Genomic DNA, 27,687 nt, shown 5'->3' with positions numbered 1-27,687 from the left:
AAATGGAGGGAATGTGGAGAATTTTAAGACACTGCTCCTTGCTTAGTCTGTCTCTGTGATTGTTGCCTTCTAATCTCTGTCACTCATCTCAATCGCCTTCTGTTTTCCTCTGTCTCCTCTTTGGTCTCTCTGGTTTTCTTTTTATGTCACCATCTTCCCCCATCTCTGTCTCAGTAGATCGTTGTTTTTCCTCCATTTGTAGCCAGCCAACCTGCACTGCTTCACTCTCTGCTTCGCGCCGCGGGAGGGTAGAAATTAATTCCCACTCCCATTAGAAAAACAAGCGTTTTGGATGGCAATCAAGATAGCAACCTGGAGCTAAAGCAAGCTATCAAGGCAAAATCTTGATTGTTCACTGAGCACTTAGGAAGCAGGAGAGTGTTTGAAAATAGAGACGAGGCGCACCCAAACTTCTTATCTTGTTTTCGTGTGAAAAGTGGAAGGAAGCATCCACATGTGACGTGAGTTCGGAATTACAGGGACAGAATCGGAATGGGACAAATTACACAGACAGGTGATAAGGCGGCATGCTGATACTGAAATGATTCAAGCCATGTCGGAAAAAAGGAGCCCAAAGGTATCAGAAAGTTTATCTTGGTCCAAAAAAAAGACTTCACTGCTTGATCCTCTACCTGAACAGAGTTTACAGCGTCACTGGTTTGTGGCACTGTGGTTGCAAAGAAGTCCTCATATTGTAACCAATAACATATTGTTTGTTTGTCCTTACAGAGCCTCTGACGCTTTTACAGTGCTTTAGTGTAGATAAAAAAAGATAAGAGTTAAGGTTATAGAATGATCATGGTTAAAGAAGAAAACTATATAAGGACTTAACAGGTATAAACAGGATCAACATAGCTGCCATGATCTCACCCACTATCTGAGATGACCACCCTCATTCTTCAATATTGCCAGATCTCTCTTAGACAAGCTTTGTTGTACCTTCTTTAAGTAGTCGTTAGAAATAGTTCTCGAGGCTTCCTGACAGACATTGAAGCGTGTCTTTGCATGTTGGATGTGTCTTCATGCATTCCCTGTCAAGATGTTTTTCAATATTCTTCTATGCTGAGTTCAGGGCTCTGTGAAGCCCATTGTGTGGTTCTGTGTAAGGATGTTTTACTGCACTGGCAGTGTGTTTGGGATCCAGCGGAAAATGAGGGCACTGGCAATCAGACACTTTCCAGATAGTGGTTTAAAAACTGACTGTATTTACTCTTTCTCTTTATTTATTTAATTATTTATTTATTTTTTGCATCTCTGAGGTCCTGTGACACATCTTTGCTGGTGTTTTCTTATTTCTTAAGGACATGACTTTCAGATACTGCTCAGCTGCAGTCCAAAACTCTTTACGCCTGCCTCTTATTTTCCCCTCAATTTGTCTTTTGTTTTGTTTTTTAAGCTACACTGCGGTCTGTGGTTGTCAAACTGTGATCTTTGGCATTTTCATAGCTTCAACTAAAGAAATGTTTTTGTGGCAGCTTGCTGATAATGAATTATCCATAGATACAATTTAAAACTGGTTCTTTGATATATTGTCTTTAATGACTAGACACAACACTGGTTCATCCCTTAAGTTAGGTGCCTTTTTTATGCTTGAATGATTCATAGGTCCATGTTAAGTGGTTTAACAAACAAAAATATTCCTCTGAAAATGATCAAACAAAAGTACTGGACTGAAAACGAATAAAAAAAGCAGCCAATGTTCAAAGAAAACCGTTGAAAGAGATCTATTGCTCCTGGCAAATTAAAATAATTATAAAAGAAAGCCTGACTTCTTGGAATAAAATCTAAAGAAAAGAGGTGGACTTTCTGCATAGCACTGTAAAGCAGTGACTACTGATCCATGTTTCTCTTTATCAGAATAAGAATTCTGATAAAGAGCAATTTTTAAAAAACAATTTCAGCAGAGGTCAAGGATTAGTGCGCTCGTTATTCATTTATTTATTTATTTATTTTCTCTACAACTTTTTATGACCTTGGCCAGGTCAGCAGCTTCAATGGCCTGATAAACTGGGCATAATTTGTCCGAATTTCAGGAGCAGACGCAAACCTCACACACTACACGGGTTTGTTTTGTTTTGTTTCGTAGACTGAAACGTATCAGCACTGTGTCAAGGTGTTTTTGTCAATGGCAACCATTAAAGCAAGGCCTGTAAACAAAGGTCACATGGATTTAAGTCACTCATTTACTGAGCTGGGGTTTGTTAACCTGTCATTCTGCCGGCTTTGACCTTTTCAGAGTGAGAGGGAATCAAACTCAATCTGATTCCACATCTTGTAACCCACGCTAAGCATGATTGACTTACAAGCACACGTTTCAGAATGTAGAAACCAGCTAAGGAGGAGGAAACAGATGGAAATCAGCAACAGTTCAGATTTTAGTTCACCCTCAGCCATACTTACTGTTTGGGGACTTGCAAGCATGAAGATTTTTTTTGCAATCTGATATCATGCTTCATTTCTTTTTAATCAAAAATGTCTTATATTTGTTACCTTGTTGCATTTTCTAAGAAACCTAGAACCGAATTTGAAGTACTGTTTCGAGACATTGTCCTCATTGGCCTAGATGTGTAATGAAGGGAAAAGGGGTGGAAGAATTTGTCAAAACCTCAATCACTATATAGTGATTAGTATGATATTGACTACATAGGGTTAAATATTTCTTATCAAAAAATGGAGGAGGCTTGTATCTGCAGTTCAATGGAGGAAAGGAAAACAGTTTGTCATTCTTTTTCACATAATGCCCCGAGGTTTGCCAGCTGATATTCAACCAGTGGCCAGTTGGGCAGTGATCCAAAGTACAGTAATAAAGGTGCTCAGTTCAACAACTTCTACTCTCCTGTCCAAATCGCACTCCTTTCCGAACTAATTGTTGGTGGAACTTAAATTAAAAATAGATAAATTAGAGTTTGTCCAGACTTTTCCTCAGAAGGAGAAACAAAATCTGTGTATCATAATTGAGTTATATATCACTCATAAAATGTGAAATTGATTTGGTTTTATGCAGATCTTTCAGTGTTAATTGGGCTGTGGTGTAAAGAGAAAGTTGGAGTGTGACTAATGCGAGTTTTAGAACTTGTAGTCTTAAAGTCATTTCTCTCGCCAGCCTTTTCAGCTGCCTCCTCAGATAACCCCGACAGAAGATTGCCCGACAGTCAACCATCCATCTTTGTTCTGTACATCTGCACTCTTCCCTTCCTCTCCCCTCCCCTCCCATCAATAAAGAAGGCAGAAAACGTACATCACTCCGGACTGTGTGAAAATAAAACCTAAACCAAAGTAAAGCCAAACTTTTAAGTTCTTAGTGTTTTTTGTATGTGCTCAGTCCCTCGGTATTTATGGCCAAATCAAAGAAGCAGTTATTCAGCTCTGCTTGGAATGTATTTAATCTCCCACTTCACCATTTATTACTGTCTCTGCAGGTGCTTCTTTCTTGGGTTACTGGCTGAGGTGTTATACCCAGGTGCACGTGTGCAGGTAAGCTCTTCTCCATACATGAGACACATCCCTCGCTTGCATGCTTTGTCATGCAGATCATGCAGATCAGGATCGTCCACTAATTGGAAGGTTGGTGGTTCAGTCCCTGTCAAAGTATCCTTGGATAAGATGCTGAACCCCAGTTTGTTCTGTGATGCATCCACTGGAGTATGAATGTTAAATAGAAAGCACTTAAGTATAGAAAAAAAGTGCTTGTGTGAATGAGGCATGTTGTATGAATCACTTTGAATGTTTAACCTCTGGGGGGTCCTAGAAAAATGCATACACTATTGGTCTTAGAGCCACAAATCAACCACGCCATAAAAAGTGCTATAAAAAGATTATATATTAATATTTTTTTCCACTTTAAATTAGCCAGTCTGTTAAAACTACTTCTCCCTGAAATATTCATACAAAGTTTTAATTATAGTTTCGTTGTTTTAAGGGTTAGGGTTAGCACCAACATGTATTTCGATCCACTTTTATTTTTTTTTCGCAGGAGCATAAAAAGCCCCCCAGGCGGCCAGCTGCTGGCAAGCTCCCCACAAAGACTGAAGGTGGAACGATCACGATCCCTTTAACCGTAATTAATCTGCAGTGAAAAATAGCGTTTATAATGGGTTTCAATGGGGCACAAATCGACCACTAAGACCAAGTTTGTCTGTAGCTTAGCCACTGAAGCTAATTTCCGGAAGTCATACTGGAATTTTAATAGTAAATGTGACCAAACTTTTTTTTGCAGACTTTCGCTATATTCCATTCAACACAGTGCGAATGGCGTGTATACGAACAATGAAAAATGGCACAAATCGACCCAAGACCACCCAGAGGTTAAATAGAAAAGCATTATATAAGAACCAGTTCATTTACCTCTCTTTTTGTTACTGAATTTTTTGATGAAGTGGTGATGAAACTTCTGTTAAACAAAAAGCTAAAAAAAAGCTAAATTATAACTATTTTTATTATTAAAATGTTAACAACCTTGACCTGCTGCCAATCATTATACCAATGATTGTGAGAAATGCTTCTGAATTAAGTTTAGCAGAAGATGATACGATGGCACAGCTTTAACATCTTTGGCAGCCAGACCAACAGCAGCTCCTTTCGCCAGTGGTTAGTTTGAAATATAGCGATGCTTCATTGATTTTGAGTATTATGTCACACAGCAAACAAATAATCCAGTGAGCTAACCAGGGCAGTATGCAGATGTGTATATCTGAAAACCACAACAAGTATCAATATGCCAGATTCCAACAATATATTTCTATGATGTGTTCAACAATTTCTTGCTTTGATGTATAGTTTGGAGACAGAAGGTGGAGATGGAGGTGGAGTTAAAATGCTAATATTTTTTACTGGGAGTGACCAGGTGGGGCAGGATTGGAAACGAGTACATAGACGGTACAGCTTGTGTTGGTGTGACAGAAGAGGATGCTAGGGTTAGGGGGAGATGGAGACAGATGATCTGCTGTGGCAAACCCTAAAGGAAACCACTGAAAGAAGTTCAGCAGTGAAAAATCATCTATAGAACACAAACAAGAAGCATCAAGGGAGATGATTTTATCAAACCAGACTGCAGCAGTGAACAACAATGAAAATCAAGCAATCCGCCAGCTAGCTTGGAAATAACTTATTCCTGAATTAACCAACTGTATCCGACCTGAACTGATATACAGATAAGGGCTATGTGGTGATGCTGTGGGGAATTAGAAGCTGCTAATATCTAGCCCTTAAATTGGAACTCAGGCAGCGATGTGTGTAATTATTTAAAGTAAATCTGGTGAAACTATTAAGCATCATTAACCTTTTGTTTGTATCGAGAAACGCCACTCTACACATACCACATTTCCACTGCCTGTTCAGCTGTGCGGTATTCATTTTTGATTAAATAAAATTGTAGCACAGAAGATGAATCATTTTGATGACATCATGATTCTCATTCAATTATTACCGCACACAAGGACTACATAGAGACTTTGATTTAAAAAAAAAATCTGCTGGCCGAATTCATATGAATGAATACGCTGGCTTCCTGGTTGTTAATGTTTAGGCATGTTAGATATGAAAGTGTGAAAGAAAATCAGCTGAATTTATATTTCTGCCATGTCTACATAGAAGTTTTGCTAAAATAGCAGCAGCTTCATGCTTCTATCACTATGTTCATTACATCACCAATGGCTTTAGTAAATGGGTGCATTTAGACTCAACCTCAAAAATCTTAAGGTCGTGACTTAAAATTAGTTTGATCCATCCAGTCTGTCTTTTACAGCATTGTCACCTTTTTTCAGTATCTAGTGAAGGTTTGGCCTCTAAAAGACCCCAAATCATTTTACAAGCCCAACTCTACTTTCCTTTGTTCTGTTTTCTTTCTCCACTCTCTTGCTTGCTTCCTCTATTTTGTCATGAATGACATAACTATATGGCAGGAAATTGAACAAGGCCAATTTAAGTGTTATATATTTTTGTCCACATGTGTGTTGTCATCAAAGAAGAGAGAAAAACTAAAACGAAATGGCCCCACTTCAAAATTGTTGGTTCAAAATAATCTTGCACAAATCTCATTTTTGAAGTTCAGTTATATATCTCTCTTCTAAAGGATTATTATTATTTTATGGTTATTTTAGAACCTAGTTGTTTGTCACTGACCCACTGCTTTAAGTAATTTCATTCACTTTGCCTTTATTCAAGTTGCCGTGGGAACGCTAATGAAAAAAGGATATTTTTAGTCTTGGAAAAAAAACATTTTAGACAGTTTTTAGAAACATTAGAAAAGTATGGTGGTCAAATAGATTGTGTATATGATTGGTGTTATTGTCAAGTTGCAGAAAGACTTTAGGTCCAAAAACTTGCCCGTCTGATGACATTGTGTCAAAGATAATCTAAACAGCTAAAAGACATCTAAAACATCTGTACAGTCCTGTACGTGTAAAGTAAGTGCTGTTACTGCCTGAAGCACATATCAAGGAAATGTCAAGCTCAGTTTATGCCAGTGGTGGATCAGGGTTGGACAGTTTCCACACAGAGGATGTGACATGACTCGCTCAGAGTATTTGATGGGAATTAAAGCAAACAACAGGTGGAAGTCAGGAGATGTGATGGAGACTGATGGTTTTTAAATGTGTAGGGAAATGAAAAGGGCATTGATAGAGATGGAAAAGACTGATGAAAAGGTGAAGATGGGGAAGATATGAGCTATCAAAAAGCCAACAGACCTTGGCTCATATGAAACCAACCGCTATCAGGAAAAAAATAAATAAAACTGCCAAAGAGCGAAATGAGAAAGTAGCAGGCCGAGGTCAAACTTTCAAATGAAGATATATGAGAATATTATTTAAAAGGAAATTCCAATTTAAGTTTAACTCTAATCATCTAGGGTTTTTATTTTAATCTTCCATATTATTACACGGTCCTGGGTTCATGCAAAAAAATAATGTATGAATAGAATTTGCAATGTACAGTAGAGCAGAAAATCTCAAGATGAGTGCAAACTAATGGAGAAGGTAAACTGTAGGCAAATAAGCAGTGAAGATTTATAGCTAGTACATTTTTACAATGCAGCTCAAACTGCCTTGTATTAATTATATACTGAGTAATAAAGAGCCAATTTGTACAAATTGACTGTTCCAAACAAAAAGGCTTTAACCAGTTTTAACACTGAAGCATTAAGTGCTTTGCCTCCAATTAGTGAATTTTCTCTTGAAGAGCTTAAAAGCTAAAATAGAACCCTTCTCAGTTAAGAACATGGTAGCTTTAGATTTGTAGCTGGGTTAGTCCACTAAAGAAAAAAAACCCCCTAAAAAATAATGGTTTTATATAATTATTTTATGCATAATATAACTACATTACTAATCACTTTTACCAGCTGCTATAATCTCATGGAGTAAAAAATACTACGGTGTAACTGTCTGTCCTTTACCCCTTCACCAAGTTGGAGAGCATTTATACACAATATAGAGTTTAATGTTTCAACCAAGTGTAGGGAAAAAGGAAGCAAAGATGGAGATTAAAGAAAGGGGACTAGGAAGAAGATGCAGCAAAACGAGGACACAAGACGAGATAAGTCAAGGAAGAGGAGAGCTGTGAAAGATTTGTGGCCGCAATGAGGTGTGAAGCTAGACTACAGGAGGACGAAGGGTGAGGCGGAGAGAGGCTAGGGATGACTTAAAGGAGCTAGATGTGGAGAACAAATGCAAGGGACCTAGAGAGCGAGGCACAGAGGATAAATGCATGAAGGAGAGCAAGAACTGAGATTGAAGCCAAAATCTGCTAAAAATAAGTATTTTTCTGTCCTAGCGGGGAAGTTGTACAAAATGAAATAACTTAGGCATATTAACAGTGTATTTACACCTACAGCTGGAGGGAAGATAAAATGTTTTAAAGGCTCATGTTGTGCGGGGACACTGATTAGATTCTTCAGCCTACTTCAAATTGACTTAATGAGACTAACTTTCCCCAAACTGATTTTTCCTCACACACTCTCAGATATTTTGTGGTCTTATTGTAATTATCTGCTTATATCCTGTCATCAGTGGCATCCATCATAGCTTTGGTTTAATGAATTTCAAAGCTTTCAGTCATATTTTTAAATAAGATTACTGAGCCCAAGAAACATAAGCAAACACAGATATTTTCATAATAATAGTGTTGATGGCTGTATCCAGAATGTTAGATTAGATTAGATGTTGTTTATATGCTACTACTAAATATTCCACAGTCAGCTGTTAGTGGTATGATAACAAAGTGGAAGTTTTTGGGAATGACAGCAACTCAGCCAGGAATTGGTAGGCCATGGAAAATCATAGAGCAGCAGATCAGCGGATGTTGAGGGCCATAGTACGCAGAAGTCGCCAACTTTCTGCAAAGTATATCACCACAGACCTCCGAGCTTCATGTGGCCTTCAGATTACCTCAACAACTGTGTGTAGAGAGCTTCGTGTAATGTGTTTCTATGGATGAGCAGCTGCATCCAAGCTTTACATCACCAAGTGCAATGTAGTTCTATAGAGCAACTGGACCTCTAGAGCAGTGACATGTTCTCCATCTGGCAATCTGACAGATGTGTCTGAGTTGGCAGTTGCCTTAGAATGATATTTGTCTGATTTTAAAGTTTTGTGGATGGGGGGGATTATGGTCAGGCTTGGTGCCATAGTTCCAGTGAAAGGAACTCTTAATGCTTCAGGATACCAGGACATTTTGGACAAATCCTGCTACCAACATGGTGGGAACAGTTTGGGCTCCTTCATGTTCCAACATGACTGCACACCACTGCACAAAGCACGGTCCATGAATAAGTGAGTTTGGTGTGGAAGAACCTGACTGGCCTGTGCAGAGTCCGGACCTCAACCTGATAGAACACCTTTGGGATGAATTAGAGCTTAGACTCATCCAACATCAGTGTCTGACCTCACAAATGTACTTCATGAAGAATGGTCAAAAAATCCGATAAATACTCCTAAACCTTGAGGAAAGCCTTTGCAGAAGAGAGGAAATTGCTATAGCTGCAAAAGGTTGTCCAACATCACATTAAACCCTATTTTATACTAATTTTCTTAACAATTGTTAGTGCTATTTACATACAGTGCTGCAGATGCACATAATGACCTGTGAACTGATGCACTTTATAGGCTCTTGCTTGAGGTCCAACCATTTCTTTCTCTTTTTTTTGTGTCTTTTTTATCCGTTTTGTTCTGAACTTGTAAAGTTTATGGCTTCTGTTCATTTTAACCTGAATTAGTTATTGCCTGGATTCATTTCTTAGGACCAGAACTAAAAAAATCACCAAATTAAAAATAAAGAAATACCTTCCTTTTCTTGAATTCTTTGGAAAAAAGAGACAATGACAAATCTTACCTCTTCTCTGCTGCTGCCATGTGTAATAACTTGAGGTGCAAAGAGTTATTTTTATATGCAAATTGGGAACTTTCTCAGTTTCTACATCCAATTATGGTGATATGATAGGAGTGGAACTGAGTCTCATATATGCATATTGGTCTCACATATAAGAATTTCCCAATGACTTATAAAAGTCTTTGGGAAATGAAAAAGGACCACTTATATTCATGACTTTCTAAATGTTGTTAAAGACATTTGTGCATGTCTTAGCAACTTTTAAACAGTTGACATGGTTTGTAAAATGTAAACATATATTTTATTCACAATGTAACAGAAAAGACATCAAATATTTAAAAACAAGAAAATGTAGGGAAAAGCTCAATTTCAATATGAAGACAGCAACATGTTAGACAGGGAGAGTTTCTCAGGGGTAAAGATGGGTGAATGAGATTTGAGTCATGAGATTTGCAAATCATGGCACTTTTTATTTACATTTTATACAGCGTCCCAACATTTTGCAATTCGGTTTGAATTTTAAACAAACCCAGTGTTCGTGGCAGTGGTGCTGGTGCACAGCAAACCTTTAGACAGTTGCTTATTGTACCTGTGAAATGGGTTTGATATGTGGATAGTACTTGCTTTGACCTCCTATTATCTTTGCAATGCTAAAGAGAGATTTTATCTGTTACAGTGAGATTAAGTTCTTTTCTGCTACAGTCCCTATTATTTAAATGTATAAATTATTTATTCTAAAAGTTCTCCTCCATCATTATTAGTGTGAATGCTTGAAAAGCATTCACAGTATTGTTATTCGAATCTTTATTATTATTATATATTCCGTACGTTTTTTGGCATCTAACTCCTTCAAAACCGTTCAACTTAGAAAAACCATTCAAACACCGTTAGATTCCTATTCTTTTGGACATGACTGCTTCTATTTTTCATATTTTTAACATTTATATTTTTAATTTTATTCAACTTTATTCAACAAAAATTTCCCATGTATTTCAATGGGGAGACCCTTCAAATTCTCATTCAACTTACTCATTTTTAAACTCTTACTACTTCCACATACGTTGACATAGAGCCACCATTCAAACTTTAAAACGAAGACAAGACATTCAACTATTCAACTTGTATTTATCTTTTCAATATCTATTATACTTTTTCTTCAGTTCCAGTTTAAGTTTCATGATGTTTTTTCACCCGTTTCAGAGTTTATAATGGGTGTGTATGGGACGGAATGTTGGGGCTAGAGTGAGGCAGCTCAACTGCTAGAGTGAGAGGAGCAAAAAAATTAATCTTAAAATCTTTTTTAAAACTGCTGCTGTGTCCGCAGCGTTTGCTCTACAGGTATGATTTTACCCTCAAAACGTAGCCATCGCTGTCCTCTTTCATCCAATGTGTTTACTATTGTCCTAGGTGTTATGGTTCTTTCGTAAATGTCACCAATGCACAGCCTCCTCCCTCCAACTCTTCCATAGACTCTAATGTTAAAATGGCTCAGAAGGTTCGTTTGAAAATCAGAAGAGCATGGTGTCTTTCCACTGTCACCACGTCCATATAATAAACTCCACAGGCATGAAAACTGAGAATTCAGTAGACTAGACATTGCTGTCACTCACGGTGAAAGAATTTTGTCAATACGACCTATACTTTTCATTTGGGAACGATTTGTTTGGGCCTGACTTTTCTGTTCATTTTAAGCAGCAAAAGTGAGGCGCATGTCTGTGTACGTGTGTATGGAGCCATTGGGTGCGGTCACTATAGCAACCAGGCTCACACCTGCCTGCTTAACGAGCTCTGCCTGCCACTGTACCAAGATCCATCTTAAGCACTTCTCTTTCAACTGCTGCTGTGTCCACAGTGTTACAGCCATCATTTTACCCTCAAATTGTCGCCATTATTGTTCTCTTTCCAACACCGTATCTTTCAAAGCTCAGGCATTTAAACTTTTTAAACTGTGTGGATCAAAGTGGAGGGATCACATTTTAGTCATTCAGTGATTCAAAGAATATGACCTTTTAATATTCATTCAGATGTTTTCTGACTCTAAATGTTCTTTTCTCATTTCTTAGGGTTTTCTAATTTACAATTAAAACATTTTCAGCTTTTTTCCAACTTCTTCTTCTGTGTAACCTTCAGCTTTTAGCAGTTCAGCACTGTTGTTTTCAGGTTAAATTCGTTTTGTTTTTTTTTGTTTTTTTTCAATCTCATTCAACATTTTTAACTTAGAATTCAGCAATTAATTCATTTCAGTGCATACATTCAGATTCAAGCATTCACACTGCAGTTTCTTCAGAAAATGCACTTTCTAGTTTGTATTAGGATTCATATTTGAAGTACATTGTACACAGCTTACTTTAATGACCCAGTGGTCTACCCCCACAGAAGTTTGTACTTTTTTGACTTCCTACTGTGTGGGTGTGCACAGACTCTCATCTTTCCCTCATATCCTTTGGCATAAGGTTTAAAGGGGACATGAAACGCTACACATATAGAGGCTGATTTACACCATGGGGCCCTCTTCTCAGAAACGGACATAACTTTGTCTGTGTAGCTGGATTTAAGAAATAAATGCTTAAAGTTTTAAAAGCATGTTTAATGCCATTGACGTCATGTGGTTGGTTGGTTGCGGCTAATAGACTTGCATTATTTTATTTTAGCTAATTAATGACAGAATCGATAATTCAGAGGAAGATAACAACCAATTTAAGGGGGTTACTTTTGTGCTGTCTCCGACTGCAACCATTAGTTTTATGTTAAGAAACTGAAGTTTGCTGTCCACTATCACTGTTTGTTTCCGTAGCAGTAAGTGGCTGTTCGCTGTTTGCAAAGCTGGACTCAAACAGGAAAATCCAGCTGTTAGCTGTAGTGTTCCTTTTTTAAAGCACTTTATAAATGAGGACTGAATGAAAGAGAGCTTGTTTGAGTCACCAGACTGACAAACTGGAGTCCACACTCCAGCTTTTTCCTCACCAGGCCAGGTACTGAGCTGCGCAATCAGTTGGGTATCACAACAAAAACCGACATTTCTTACCGAAGATGAATGGGAATCCTACCACGATCAGCATGTCCTTCCAAAAAATTGACTTTCCTTCCCTGCAAACGTGCTGATAGGATTACCAATCATACTTCGGTAAGAAGCTTAGTTGTCTTTGTGGTGTGATGTGAGTGGGCTGTTTTGTTGTAAACTGTCTGGATTTGCTTGGAAAGGCAAAGATTATTTTATTGCATAAAATAGCACTGATAGCATCAGCTGATTTCCCCTCTCAGTACACTTGGCCAGAGGAGGAAAAATCAGTTTCTGTAGGTCTGGCGAATAATCTGTCACCTGACTCAAACAGTGCTTAAAAAACCCAAACATTATGGCTAACAGCTGGAATTTCCAGTTTGAGTGCTGCTAACCAAACAGCAAACAGCCAATTACTGCTAAAGAGCCAGAGATTAAAAGTGTACAGCATATTCCTCATTTCTTAAAATAAAACTGGGGAAATGTAAATCTGATCTTCCTATTAGTCCCCACCACCACTAGTTAGCTAACATAAACTAATGTAAGTCTATTAGCTGCAACCAACCAACCACATGATGACACGTTCCATACTGATAGTGTGTGACACTAAACATTTTTCTTTAAGCACTTATTTCATTGTTGCAGTGTTACATCCAGGGGCGATTCTAGGATCAGAGCTTTGGGGGTGCTGAGCACCCAGAGAGCTGCCCAGCCAGCCAAGATACACTTTACTTGTCACAATGAGACTAGGGGTGGGTTTGGATGATGGATTTATCGATTATATTTATCGATTCCGATGTTTCGCGCTTTGTGTTCACGCCCTTTTTGCGCTGATTCTAAAGCGGTTAGTTTGATCTCTCTCCAAACAATACTGACCGAACCAGCAGCAAAAGAAGATCCCATCTACACTTCACAAAAACATCGTCATGAATTCCCTCTGACTTTTGCCGTTTTGCTTCCACCACACTTCATGCACAGCTTTTCTTTCGTTTTTGATGTACTGCAGAATATTTTTATAAAATCCCGGGCCAGGAAAATCACCTTCATGTTTTTCTGTGTTTTATCTTTAGCTACTTTGACACAAAGGCATCTGCTGTGATGATTACACCTTTGATAAAGTCTTGCAAGTGTCAGCTTCCTTTTTATAGATACAAAAATATGTAAATGTACTGATCTGAATTATAATATTCCTGACTGTCTGAGGCAAAATTTCCCAGAGTTAAATCGAATTTAATCGAATCGAATTGTGGATCGAATCGATTCGGGACCTTGTGAATCGGAATCGAATCGATTCAAGAAAACATTGACGATACCCATCCTTAAATGACACTTCCCTGTCTCTGTCAGTCCCTGCGTCACTTATGCATCCAATACAGACACATAAAAAAACACTCCTAAAACAGAATATCCATCCATCCATCCATCTTCATCCGCTTTGTCCGGGGCCGGGTCGCGGGGGCAGCAGCCTAAGCAAAGAGGCCAAGCGGCCTCCCTCTCCCCAACCACCTCCTCCAGCTTATCCGGGGGAATACCGAGGCGTTCCCAGGCCAGCCGAGAGATATAATCTCTCCAGCGTGTCCTGGGTCTGCCCCGGGGCCTCCTCCCGGTGGGACATGCCTGGAACACCTCACCCAGGAGGCGCCCAGGGGGCATCCTTGTCAGATGCCCGAACCACCTCAGCTGGCTCCTTTCGATGTGGAGCAGCAGCTGCTCTACTCTGAGCCCCTCCCGGATGGCCGAACTTCTCACCCTATCTCTAAGGGAGAGGCCAGCCACCCTTCGGAGGAAGCTCATTTCTGCCGCTTGTATCCGCGATCTTGTTCTTTCGGTCACTACCCACAGCTCGTGGCCATAGGTGAGGGTAGGGACGTAGATCGACCGGTAAATTGAGAGCTTCGCTTTTACACTCAGCTCCCTCTTCACCACGACGGACCGGTGCAGCGTCCGCATTACTGCAGCTGCAGCCCCAATCCGTCTGTCGATCTCCGGCTCCCTTCTCCCATCACTCGCGAACAAGACCCCGAGATACTTGAACTCCTCCACTTGGGGCAGGAACTCATCCCCGACCCGGAGTGGGCACTCCACCCTTTTCCGGCTGAGAACCATGGCCTCAGATTTGGAGGTGCTGATCCTCATTCCCGCTGTTTCACACTCGGCTGCGAACCGCTCCAGTGCGAGCTGGAGGCCCTCACCCGATGAAGCCAACAGAACCACATCATCTGCAAAAATCAGAGATGAGATTCTGAGGCCACCAAAGCGAAAGCCCTCCGCCACTTGGCTGCGCCTAGAAATCCTGTCCATAAAAATTATGAACAGAACCGGAGACAAAGGGCAGCCCTGGCGGAGCCCATCACCCACCGTGAACGAGTCCGACTTATTGCCGGCAATGCGAACCAAGCTCTTGCAACGGTTGTATAGGGATCGAATGGCCCGTAGCAATGGGCCAGACACCCCATATTCCCGCAACACCTCCCACAGGACACCCCGAGGGACACGGTCGAATGCCTTCTCCAAGTCCACAAAACACATGTAGACTGGTTGGGCAAACTCCCATGCACCCTCAAGTATCCTGGAGAGGATAAAGAGCTGGTCCAGTGTTCCGCGACCAGGACGAAAACCGCATTGTTCCTCCTGTATCCGAGGTTCGACTAACGGACGAACTCTCCTTTCCAGCACCCTGGCATAGACTTTCCCAGGGAGGCTGAGGAGTGTGATCCCCCTGTAGTTGGAACACACCCTCCGGTCCCCTTTCTTGAAGATGGGGACCACCACCCCGGTCTGCCAGTCCACAGGTACTGCCCCTGATCTCCACGCAACATTGCAGAGGCGTGTCAACCAGGACAGCCCTACAACGTCCAGAGCCTTCAGGAACTCGGGGCGGACCTCATCAACACCAGGGGCTCTGCCACCAAGGAGTTGTTTAACTGCCTCAGTGACCTCGCCCCCGGAAATTGGCGGGTCATTCCCCTCATCCCCAGAGTCTGCTTCCTCCTCGGAAGACATGTCAGTGGGATTAAGGAGGTCCTCGAAGTATTCCTTCCACCGCCTGACAATTTTCTCAGTCGACGTCAGCAGCGCTCCGCCAGCACTATACACAGTGCAGGTAGAGCACCGCTTTCCCCTCCTGAGACGTCTGACGGTTTGCCAGAATCTCTTCGAGGCAGCCCGAAAGTCTTTTTCCATGGCCTCTCCGAACTCCTCCCACACCCGAGTTTTTGCTTCAGCCACTGCCCGAGCCGCATTCCGCTTGGCAACAGAATAAATTATTACAAAATATATAGAAAAAAAATAGAGGCAAGTTTGCCTGTGGTAGAACGTATACAATGCATGAAAATTTTTTTGTTGCAGATACTAATTTGACTAATTTAATAATACTAATTTTGTGTTGTAAGATTTATGAGTTTCATGCTTTCATAGTGGTACTTAGGAGAGCCTGACATTTTTTATCAGGTGGTACACACTGTAAAAAGTTTGAGAAACACTGATAAGGTAAGTGTATGTGTGCTTTTGGAAAACATTTAAAGCTGCTGTACAGAATCTTTGAAACAAGCTTAAAACATTTTTAGAATATAAACAGAGCGTCTGCTTCTCTTCACGTACGGACTGCGACCATACGTACTGTACGGTCCAAAAGTTACGGGCTGAGGTTTTGGTAGAGTTGTGGCTGAACCACATAAAAACATATGATTAATTTTAATCTCCCCAATCAATTATAATGTTATGTTGGAATGTTGTTACAGAGGGTCAAAAATGTTTCAACCCAGTTTGTTTTGCAGATTCTGTATAGCAGCTTTAATATAGGGAGGACACAAATTCCAGATTGTGTGAGTAAAAATAGTTTTTTTTCTTTGTCAGTTTAACAGTTTCTGTTGTGCTTGTCACTGCTCCCTGTCTGTTTTCTTACCTGTTTCTTCCTGACCTTGTACTTTCTCCTCACGTTCCCTCTTTCCTCTCTCCCTCTTCAGTCTGACAATCATACACAAATAGATTGTATTCAATTAGATGAAAAATTACATTAATATGAAAAAAATTCTATTAAGATCACTAACAAAAAGTCCTCTCTCAGTGTACTTTCAACCAAAAGGAGAATAACCAAACAGCATGTACATCTAATAAAAGATATAAACATTGAAACACTCATCCAACATTATTCTTGATTGATGGATAACTTGATCTTACACTTTTACCTGAATGTGGCTCCTTTCTTTGAAAAAACTTCCTTATATCCATTATGAACCTGGCTGTCTCTCTGTACACAAACACACACACACACACACACACACAGCAGGAGCTATAAGGTTAATGGGCATCCAGTCAGTTAGCTAGTTAATATCTGTAACATTTGTCCTGTAAAGCATCCACGGGACACAGGTGTGAGGACAGCAATACTTTTATTAATACTGTGGTTTTCAGTTCACTGGGACACAGTCACTCCCGCTCTCTGCTGTCACATCCGCTCTTCCGCCTCTGACTGTCACTGCGAACATATAAAGAGTGACAATCACCTTCAATTCCCAGCACACCTGTTCGCCCCTGCGCCACCCCGGGAGCTCACTGCATCACCCCTCCTCTGCAGCCGACCAGAGACCACACCCACGCCACAGTATCGATTTCAAACAGGACAGTGGTAACAACAGCAGGCTACGGACGGTTTTAAGTTTTAGATTTTAAATAGGCTGTATAAATTTCAATGGGAGCAACAGGACAGTCAAATGTCGCTGATTTTACTACAGAGCAGGACGGATTGTAGGGTAGCAAACGTCGTCGTTTTCAACACTGCAGGTTACCTGGTGTAATGTTTTTCAGCTAAAAAGAAACATGGCCTGACTCCTACCTAACTATATAAAGAGTAACTGAAGGTTAAATGCAGCTAATATGTCCTGTTTTAAGCCAGGCACTTATACCTCCGCTCTGCTGCATCTCAGCCACCATCGCTCTAGCAGCAAGAGCGCTAGAGCCAGAGCAGGGGAGATGCGAGCTGGAACAAACCATTTTGGGAGGGGGGGTATCTATACTTTTGTTGTTGAAATGTTACATTTCAACCAAGTACTGTAATCTTTTTATATTTTTAGTATATACACAAACAGCAAATATTGTGAAAAAAAGTAAGAAATCTTTGGGGGTGAAGCACCCCCAGCTTTTGAGAGCAGGGCTCAATAGTGTAAATTAGCCTTTATATGTGGAGCGTGTCATGTCCCCTTTAAGTTCTCATTTATAACACCATTCTTTAGAAATCAAGCTTGGAGTATTTAAAAACAGCTGACTTAGAAAAATACTTTTGCCTTTTCTTCAGCTGAAGTGTTGCTTAGGCGTCATGACGAGGCGTTGGTACTTTCAGCATAAACACAATGTGAGTACACAGTAACAATGCTAATCAGAGTCTGAGATCCAATAAAACCAATTTACAAACACTGAGTGAGTTGAATACGTTATGTGACGTTTATCTAGTTAAGGACATTCGAATAAACTGATGCTAATGTTTGGATTTTTGTCTGATTACGAAAGCAGGCAAAGACTGTGTTTCTCAAATGGCCTGCTTCTACTTCAACATAACGAACTCATAGTATTCAAGCTGTGTGTGCGTGTGTGTGTGTGTGTGTTGATGCATTCGAGAGAGCAAAAGAGAGAGCATACATGTGTGGTGTGTGGGCTGTTGTTTATGCGATGAGCCAACATGTGACTGCAGCTGTAAGTAAGCCACTGCTGTGAAATTTGTCTGTGGCAGGCTCTTCATCACCTCTACTTCCCTGCTAAAATCCTCTGTTTTCCTCTGTCGTAGTAGGTGTCCCGTATATCTGATATAAGTGCTTAATATTCATTGCATGCAGTATGCTGCTGTTATTCATGAATTGGTTGACACACACAGAGCTTTTATTATTCCTGCTATGTCTTCTAAATGAGCTGTTCATCTGCTGCAGACTAGTGTCCTGAAATTCCCACCATCTCTGGGGTGAAAAAGTAATAAAATGTTATGAATAGAAGGCTGTTGTGACCATGCAAGGAATTCATTAAGTCCATTTACTGCATGTATGCAAGTTATGCATATAGCAGAGGAGATGACAAACTGATTGAGTACAGCAGTTCTGGCTTTAGGGTTGAAGTCTATGCTTTGATGGTAATGGTGTGATATTCTTAAGAGCTAGTTTTAATAAATTGAGCAAAAATAGAAGGTCTCCAGGTGATCTAGGAACTATATGCTAACTTATAAACAAAGCCAAGCAGTGACCAACATTGTACAAAGTGCAACCCGAGTTAATGGGATAAAAATGAGTAGACCTGATAATGGGGTAAAGGGAATGAGTAATCTGATAACAAATAACATATAGTATAAGCACTTTTTTGTACATTTTTGAAGACAAAATCTTCTGTTGAAAAATGCTGGGGACTGTGCAGGGTACGGTAGACTGAAACAGGTATTCTCTGTAAGCCCAAAACTCAGACATGGCTGTGGACACTTACTGTTGTGTCTCTCTCCCGACCGCCTCCACGCATATTAATGAAAAATCTCAAATTTGTGTTCATGACTCCATAAGACCTGTTTTTCAGTGCAGTTGTTGTGTAATTTTGGTATACCTCAGCCTTTTCAATTTGTTCATGTTTCTTAAGAACTTCTTGACCATTTCTGATAACGCTCCCTTGAAGTCAGACTGACTGGTCTGATATATGACTCAGGCCCTGTGTCAGGTCTTTCCAGGATTTGTTTCCTAAGAACACGAGCTTCAAATATTGACCATTTACTGTATATAGTTTTATATAGATCTGCCTTTTCTTCTTTCGACCTCTATTTGTCCAGTTTCCTCAAATCTTTTAAGGATACACTGCACACCATGTTCAGATAGTGCCAAATTTCTAGCTAGTAGCTTTTTGGGAATCTCCTTGTTGGTGCAGAAATACTATTTTTATGTCAAACTGTGTTATCTTTGGCAATTTTCATAGATTTAACTGAAGAAGTTGGAGTAATTTATTTGTGTGACACGCTTCTAGTAACAACTAAACTGAGTTTGGTTACCTTTTATACTTGAATTATTTCAGTATTAAGTTGCTTAACCAACTAGCAAACAAAGTCTTCTGAAAACAGTGAGGTACTATTATTGTTTGCTCAAAACCATTTAAAATGATTTCTGGCTCCTTGGAATTATTACATTAACAAATGAGGGGTGCTTCAAGACTTTTGCACAGTATTATGAGTGAGCTGATGCTAGTTAAGTATTATTTGTCACTTACTGTGTGCGCACTACTGAGAAAACACATGCAGAGTGTTTTCTAAATCTGAAACACTACAAAAATAAAAATGAACTTGGCTGTTTGTATAAACCATTATAAGACACATCCTTGTGTCTTGAGATTCTTTCCTCCTTCCAGACACTCTTGTGTTCTGTTACATCAAAAAACAGACTGAATATCTGACAAGGAGTAATATGCTGGGCCGGGCTCTTAAGTTTCAGAGAAAAGACTCAGTAAAGAGTTACATGACAGAACCAAGATTTTGGCAACGCGCTGCTGTTCTAGTCGCATGCTGATTCTGACATCTCCCTCTCACACTCTGACCATTCTGTCACAACCACACGGGGCTCAACAAAGGATATGATTTTGTCTGTGCTCAGCAACATTTCACAGTAAACTGTTGTTGCCGTGAATCATTTGGTTGAATAATTTAAACATTCTCCTCCCAAGATTTTGCACCCTGTAAAGGAAACTCCTTCCACTGTTTATGTAATAAACTGTTAATAAATCTGGCCTTTAGTTTGCATGTGCAACATATGCGCCCATCACACTTTTACTTCGTCACTACAGAACCCTGCTGTTCTGCATTAGTGAAGAATATATATTTTCTTGGATGATATGTGAGCTTTAATTGTACTTTGGTTGTAATCATGTGCATATGTAAAAAACAACAAAAATAAATTCTGAGACATAAAAAGGAGCAACATAGCCCCAGTGCATTTTTCAGGGATATCTGTGCAATGCTTGGCTGTTTATTTAACTGCATGAGCACTTTATTTCATCCATTCATCATTTATAATGTTTCCTGTGCCTTTGTGTTTAGAAATGTTCCATTTGAGTTGAAATGTTTTAGTTAGCCCCAAGGAGTTTTTCTATTTTATATCCTACCTTTGTTTTATCAGTTTCATAAAGGTAAATGTACTTAAGTCTAAACTCTGCAGAGATGGAGACGTAGGGGTGACGGCAGCAGCAGGGGCATTGCAGAAAAGATACGACAGTAAAGTAGTCAGCAAAATGAGAAATAGCTTAATAAAAATAGAGTAAGCAGGAGGTGGAGCAAAAGAGAGAAACTTGGCAGGTGGTGCACCGTATGCATCAGTAACCAAAGGAGATTGCAGTGTTATTGATTAGCCTATTACAATATCAATCAAGCACACTGCTAATTTACTAATGACACCTTTACTATGGGATAACAGTTTGAGAGGAAGGCCCTGCACTGCACTGCTTTCTTAACAGTCAAAGACACCTTTTGGACCATGCCTCCTGCGTCTTTGTAGTTATTCCTTAGTGATCCAGGACCTTATCAGTGCTGACAGTTGATTGAGAAAACAGGAGACTGCTCAGGGAGAGCTCTTTGATGAAAAGAAAAAAAATAGTAGTAAATAAGAGATTCGCTAAAATAGTTCCACGGTCACTGTTTAATTTTTAATAGAGCAAGGTCTTGTACACAAGGGCAACAATGGCAATACAGCACATACAACAACAATACAGACTTACATTTTTAATAGACTGAAAAACTGGACACTGGGTCAGAAGCTTTGATGATTATTTGTGTTTCATGCTCTGGCTTGTTACAAGCCAGTAAATACCCTGTTATAGTAAATTACAGACACTGCCTTAAGCTAATTCATTCATATGGAGCTCTCATATCTCTGCACCTGTCTCTCATCAGTGATGACACTGCTTACACTGCACCACGTAAAAGAGTAACAGACTGGTGCATTTATAAGGAAATATCAATTTACAGCAGCACTGCTTGTGTCAACATGGGAAATGATGCTATAAAATCTGATTAGAGAAGACAATAGAATGACAATTGCTTGTAATCCCAGGATGGAGGAGTTTTCTACCAATGCATCCAGTTATGTCTAATTGCTTTTAACACTATAACCTGACCGATTGTTGTATACCCGAAACATTCAACAGATACACTTTACCTGTAATTAGAGTTAACTTTTTCCTTTAAATACAAGATTTTATGACAAATGCTGCTTGGAGTCCATTTATGCTACGTAGATCATCATTTCAGAAAGTGATGATCTATGGGGATTTTCCCACAACTCTTTATAGGGTTTCCAGGGAATGATCTGAAATAGATAAAATAACAAATGAGTAGCAGTTCTCTCGGAGAAAATGCCAGTGACTGCTTTAAGTAGATTGGAAGACTATAGCAATTCAAATAACCTACAAGCAAGGTATGCAGAAGAGCATCTCTGAATGCACATCATGTTGAACCTCAAAGCAGCAGAAGACCACAATATAATTTGCACAGGCTCACCAAAATTGGGGAATTTTGAGACTGAGAGTTTTTGTGCACACTTTCGGACTCGTAGTGCCAACTGAGCATCGTTTACATGCCTCAGCCTACCTTCAGTTGTAATATGTTCATCATTCATCTGTAAGTTCAACACAAAAAGCCTCAAGTAGAACAAATACACATGATGGTTTAACAAAATGAAAACAGATGCAGCAAGCATCTGAGGGTTTCCTTCTACAAGGCTCCATTTTCTTTTTGAGGGGCTCAACTTTGTTTTTTCTGATAATATGACCTACCAATTTATGTTTTGTAATAAATACCACAAATATTCAGCAGATATATAATGACTCCCCCTGAGCGATAGCTTAGAATTCAATTACAAATAGTAGAGACGCCGAACCCCCAGTGGCTTTAGACACTGTGGGAAGGCTACGTTCAATACTACCCCTAATCCCGTAAATGGTAAAGTGGCTAATCCCTGTCATAGTGAGGCCTTTATGTGTCCATTTTAAAGTTGTTGTTCACGCAGAAAGAAACCTCAGCTGTGACATGCCTAACTGGATTAGACGGCACAGCTTGTGCAGAATGACATAACACTGTTGCAAGGTAATAGAGACGTTCAGATCTCCCATAGGCACCAATACACATATGTACTGTGGGCGTGGGATTGTGTGTGAAGGAGTAATAAAGTGATAGAGATGTTAAATAGAAAGCTCCCAGTTGCATCAGTGAGAATAGTGCATGTGTGCGTGTGTACGACAGTAAGTATTCACAGCATGGTTTCTGCTGTTGAGAGATGTGTGTCTCTGCTTTCATGCATGCCCCTGTTTTCAACTGTTCAACTGGATTCCTACCATACTGATAACTGCTATGAAATACGCTTGTCTGTCTGTATGCCTGACTAATCCAGAAACTGTCTCTGTGTGTGTATGTGTGTGTGAGAGTGTACTGGCTTTTATGTGCGACTGGATATTGCTGTGAAACACTGTAGGGAGCGAACGTATCGGTCTGTATGACTGTGTGCTTGTGTTTGCAGTCCCAGCATGGGCCCTAGTGCCTGAATGTTTAGAAATACCATACAGCATGTCCTTCTGTGTGTGTGTCTGTGTGTGTGTATCCAAGATGGGCTAAATGGAGTCCTTCCATCTTAATGGAGCTTGAACCACGAGGTTAATGGGCGAGCTGTGCTCAGACGATGCTACAACACTGTAACCACATTCATCACAGCGTAAACCAGCGATGCAGCAGCAAGATGTAATGCAGATGTCCTGAGGTACTTGTAATGAGGAATTTCAGTTTCAGATTATACGAATAAGGACGTCTCCGGAGAGACTGCTCTCAATGGAAAATGAAGGCACTGATTGAAATCTAAAGCATGGGCATCCCTCAGCCTGAATGGTTAACTGCAACTTGCAAAAAACCCCCTAAAATAAGCATTTTTGTCACCGCACATCTTCCTGTGACCATGTGTATGATGTGACCATGTGAATGGCGAATGTCAGTGCTACCCTTCAACCCGAGTAGATGCACCTATATGTTTGCTTTTTTTCACCTCATTCTCACGTTTTTGCAACCGCAACATTTTCATAAGATTTGACCTATGACCCTAACCTTGAGGTCAAGGTCACCAGGATTCAAAGTCATCTGCGATTTTCAGAACATGCACCTATGGTATTAATGTAATTTCCTCGTTCTGGATTTTTCACATTCACATACCTGGGTGTCCATGATGCCAGCCGGCCTTCCCAACGGGGTGATGACAATACCCCATCAGCCTTTTAGAGCTGAGGGCTAAAAAACAATAACACCAAGAAGCTGCGTCATGTTCTTACGGTGCTGCAAAATTTTATAGGTTGGCAGCTTTGTGTCACCTCAGGAATACAGGAGCACTAAGATTCCAGTCTTTATGTGTTTGTTTACAGGAATACTTAGTGGCCGACGATATTCGAGGAATTACTTGTGCGAGCTCAAGAGCTACGGGGAGCTTTCACTGTCGAATGCATGCTTGTGTGTAGGTGTCCTACTGCACACGTGTCACTGTTAGTGTAAGTTGAGGTCTCCTTTTATGTGTTAACATGCATCTGAAGCCTGCAGAAAAGATAACCCCAAATCTTTTATTTCACTCTTCCTTTTGTCTTTGGTTCTCTCTCCCTGACTCTCTCTCTTTTGAGTGACTGCAAAGGAGCTCTTACCCTATGAGGAAAAAAAAGCTTTGAATTTTTAGGCACCACACCACACCGTCCATGTCCAAATTTATCACCTCTAATTACAGATCATTCCCTTTCAAGCTGGGCTCTCAAGAGAGAAAGAAGAAGGGTGAGAGAAGGATTATGTATAAGGAGTATGTGTGTGTTTTCTCTAAAAGAAAAGGAGGGCTGATAAAAAAAAAACAAACAAAATGAAATGAAATGGAAAAAAAGAAGACTATTGCAATAAGCCAAGCTGGTGTAATAGGCTCCACAATGGAGCCGGGTTGACTTGCCCACTTTTAATGACTCTGCTGCATTAAACATTGAAGCTGCCAAAAAGTATCAAAGTCTTTTCATCTCCTTTCTTTCCCTCACACTCTTCCCGCTCCTGTCATTCCTCACTGCACTCCTCATTTTCCTCCTAACTCGCGCCTGCATCAGCATCCTGGATGAAAAACAGCATCAGAGTGTAGAAAAAAAAAGAAAAGGAAAAATGAGGTAGAAAGGAAAGGGAAAGAGAGAGTCGCAGGGCTTCATCTCTTTCACCCCATGGTGTTTTTAATAATTAATTCACACATGGAATTTCTTGTGTCATTCAGTTGCTAAATATGACTCGTAGAGATCAGCTCTCGACTCATCTGTATTTCATGATTTTGCCACTACGTCTCAGTCCATATTTGTCTCCTTCACCACCACCTCATTCTTTCTCAGCACATTCTTGTCCTTTTGTTGTTCTACACTTTCTTTGCATTACATTAGAGACTTTCTATGTATCTTTTATTTAACGCTACACATTTCAAATGTGCACATAAAAACATTTGGAAAAGTTTCTACGCTTGGATGAGGTGGAAAAGTTGGCACATTGTAGAGGAGAAAATGCAATAAAAAGACTGAGTGAAACATCAATTGTTTAAATAAACGTTGACATTGCAATACTTTTTTTGTTTTACTGTAGATATGTTCTTCATGTTTTACTGCCACTTACCACTGAATGCCTCCAAGTTAATAAACACTGAATACAAGATGAATAGGACAAAATAAAAAGGAGTGTAAATGCCAACAGTGTGATTTCATCTCAACACACTGAATTTGTCACTAGCTTGAATATGCCAACAGCTAAAGCAGAAAAAGTGTTACTAACTAATTCGCTGAAACATAGCTCTCTCGCTCTTTTCACAGCCACATGTATTGAACACGGCTTTTTTCATTATGGTGGTGTGCTTAAGCTGTCACCTCGCACTTTTACCGCATGTCAGCTTCCACATCAGTCGCCTGAAAACAATGCTGTCACTTGCCTCTGCTGCTATTCATATTGCATCAACCACCCCAGCATCAACCTGTACACTCTGAGCCTTTGTTCCCCTCCACAGTGGAGTTATTATTGCCACTCCCCTCTCTCTCGGCACAGGGTAGACACCTACACATTAGCACCACCGCAATGGAATTTTATCCACCAATTCTATGTGACACTGCACATGCTTAATACAATTACAGCTGGTCAGGACACCTTAGTGTCAAATTTGAATGTAATTAGTGGCTTTTTAGGATTTTTTTCAATGAGCTTTGCAGTTCAACTGCTCACTGTGTACATAAGTAAAGATCTAATACAAGCATAAAGGTATAGTCGAGCTATAAACTCATTTGTGGTATGTATATTTATTTATTTAAGTGTATTATTTTTGATACACGAGTTTCTGTGTAGTTTATTGTAATTGACAAGCTTGCTTATCTGCTTGTTTCAGACATTGAAGGCCTATTATACTGACATTTATTGGACTGCCATGTACGTTGATATATAATTCTAAAGGGACAACAACGGGCTGATGACCAAGTATTTTCTATATGTGATGAGTTGGGAATGAGATCGGAGCATCTGAGTGGTAGCGGCCCATTTTCACTATTCAGAATTAGCATTACAGATTATTGAATAATTATAATGATATTTCGTCTTGTCAGGGTTTCCAGCCATTTTCCCCCACTTATCCAGTTCAAAGTTGCAGTTGGACTGCAGTCTCTCAGTTCAGCTGTCATAGCTCAGTTTTTAATTCAGGATATCGTTCTCACTAGTCAAAACAACAGTGACATATGTAATTCAGTTTTGATTAGTTAAATTAATAGTTGTCAGATATGAAGTTGACTAGAATGAGGCTCCCAATTTGATATTGGCATTTTAATAGTTTTACCTCTAGCAGATGCAGTGGTGGTTGCTTGGAGTTGTAAATCAGATATAAGTTAGAATATACCAGAAAAGAAAGAGAGGAATATATGGCCAACAAGAACTGGTGTAGAAGTTTACCTTTTGATGTGTCTCCAGACAAAAGGACTTACATAAAGAACACTGTCTCAGAACACTTATCACCCTTTCTGGAGTAATAATAGATAAAATTTATATTAGTGAAAAAAGTTCAATGTTAAAATGCTGTGCTTCAAGTTGTTCCACTTCAGCTGAGGGTGTCAGCGATGTCACTGTGCCCAGTCAAACTGTAAAGCAACATATTTGTAGTCACACTTTGCCTATTGTAAAATTTATTATACTTCCATGGCAACGCAACAGGCACTTAAAAGAACTTCTGCAACTCACTTATTCACGTTATTGGATGAAATATTTACCAGAGATCTTCACGCGTGGACTTTATCATTTAGTCTTAGCTTTTCCAGTCAGCACACTTTGGATAATGTATCAACAGGCTGTGCTTACCTCCTATTTAATGGGCCCATTCCAACTCGGTCGATCTGCCGGATGCTGTCCGTCCACGTGACCACCACTTGAGTCTGGATTCCTCCGTCAAACCTCCTCAACCACACCACATCCGGAGTCACATGCTAATAAAAGTTGAGTTGTTCCATGTCAACCTCCTTTGAACGAGTTATGCTCGTTCAATAGCTTCTAGATTAACATGTTACCAATAAAAACCCTAATGTCTAATAATGTATTTTCCACACTTGGCAAAATCAAATCTAAATGTGTACAAGGTAGTGTAGTCCTAGTGCTGATCTCAAGCCTGAATTGTGAGGGTGTATCACGAAGGGCATCTAGTGTAAAAACTGTACCAAATCAAACATGTGGATCCATCTGTGTGGGGACCCCATGGAAAAAAGGAAGCAGCTGAAAGTTCTTAACAACCTTATTTCAAAAAGTCACAAATCGAGTGCAAAATATCCTTAGTTAGACAATATTATGTCAAGGTGCATGTTGCAATTGGAACTATGGATAGTAAGACTAATAAGACTGTGCACAAATAAACTGTAAATATCAGACACAGAAATTGAAAAAAGAACAAATTTTACCATAAATGTGTGTCGTCTTTAACCCTTGTATGGTGTTCGGGTCTGTGAGACCCGTTTTCAGTTTTTTTTCAAAAGAAAAATTAAACAATTAATTATTTTTTCAACCTGAAATTCATTGGCTTTGGCTTATTTTCTGTGAAGAACATGAATCCGAACTAATTTTCAATGACCTCATACTGTACCTCCCCCCACGCATTTACATTACATACAAGGTGTTCGGATCCACTGGACCCAGGCCTAATAAAAGTGTTGAAAGTGCAGGTCCTGTGTTCCCACACTCTGTCTTCCTCCTTTCTGGTGCTGCTGATGGTGTTTTCTTCCCCTCCTGCTCTCGCACAAAGTTGCAACATTATTGAAAATTCAACTATCAACACCGTCTGCTCTTACATTCCCACACATTTTACCCTCTT

At 39.9% G+C, this 27,687-nt stretch overlaps 1 protein-coding gene across 3 annotated transcripts in view; it reads left to right on the top strand.

Moving 5' to 3' along the window:
* LOC113024650 (protein phosphatase 1 regulatory subunit 29-like) overlaps window positions 1-27,687 on the top strand; it is a 310,310-nt gene that overhangs the window by 168,419 nt on the left and 114,204 nt on the right. For all 3 annotated transcript variants that reach the window (XM_026171870.1, XM_026171872.1, XM_026171871.1), the window contains one exon: window positions 3,420-3,474. The gene's annotated coding sequence lies outside the window, so the exon portion shown is untranslated. The remainder of the gene's footprint in view (window positions 1-3,419; window positions 3,475-27,687) is intronic.

This window comes from Astatotilapia calliptera, chromosome 6 (assembly GCF_900246225.1).
Source record: "Astatotilapia calliptera chromosome 6, fAstCal1.2, whole genome shotgun sequence".
Taxonomy (NCBI): domain Eukaryota; kingdom Metazoa; phylum Chordata; class Actinopteri; order Cichliformes; family Cichlidae; genus Astatotilapia; species Astatotilapia calliptera.
Note: the sequence above shows the minus strand (reverse complement) of the source record. Positions and strands in the feature narration are given on the sequence as shown.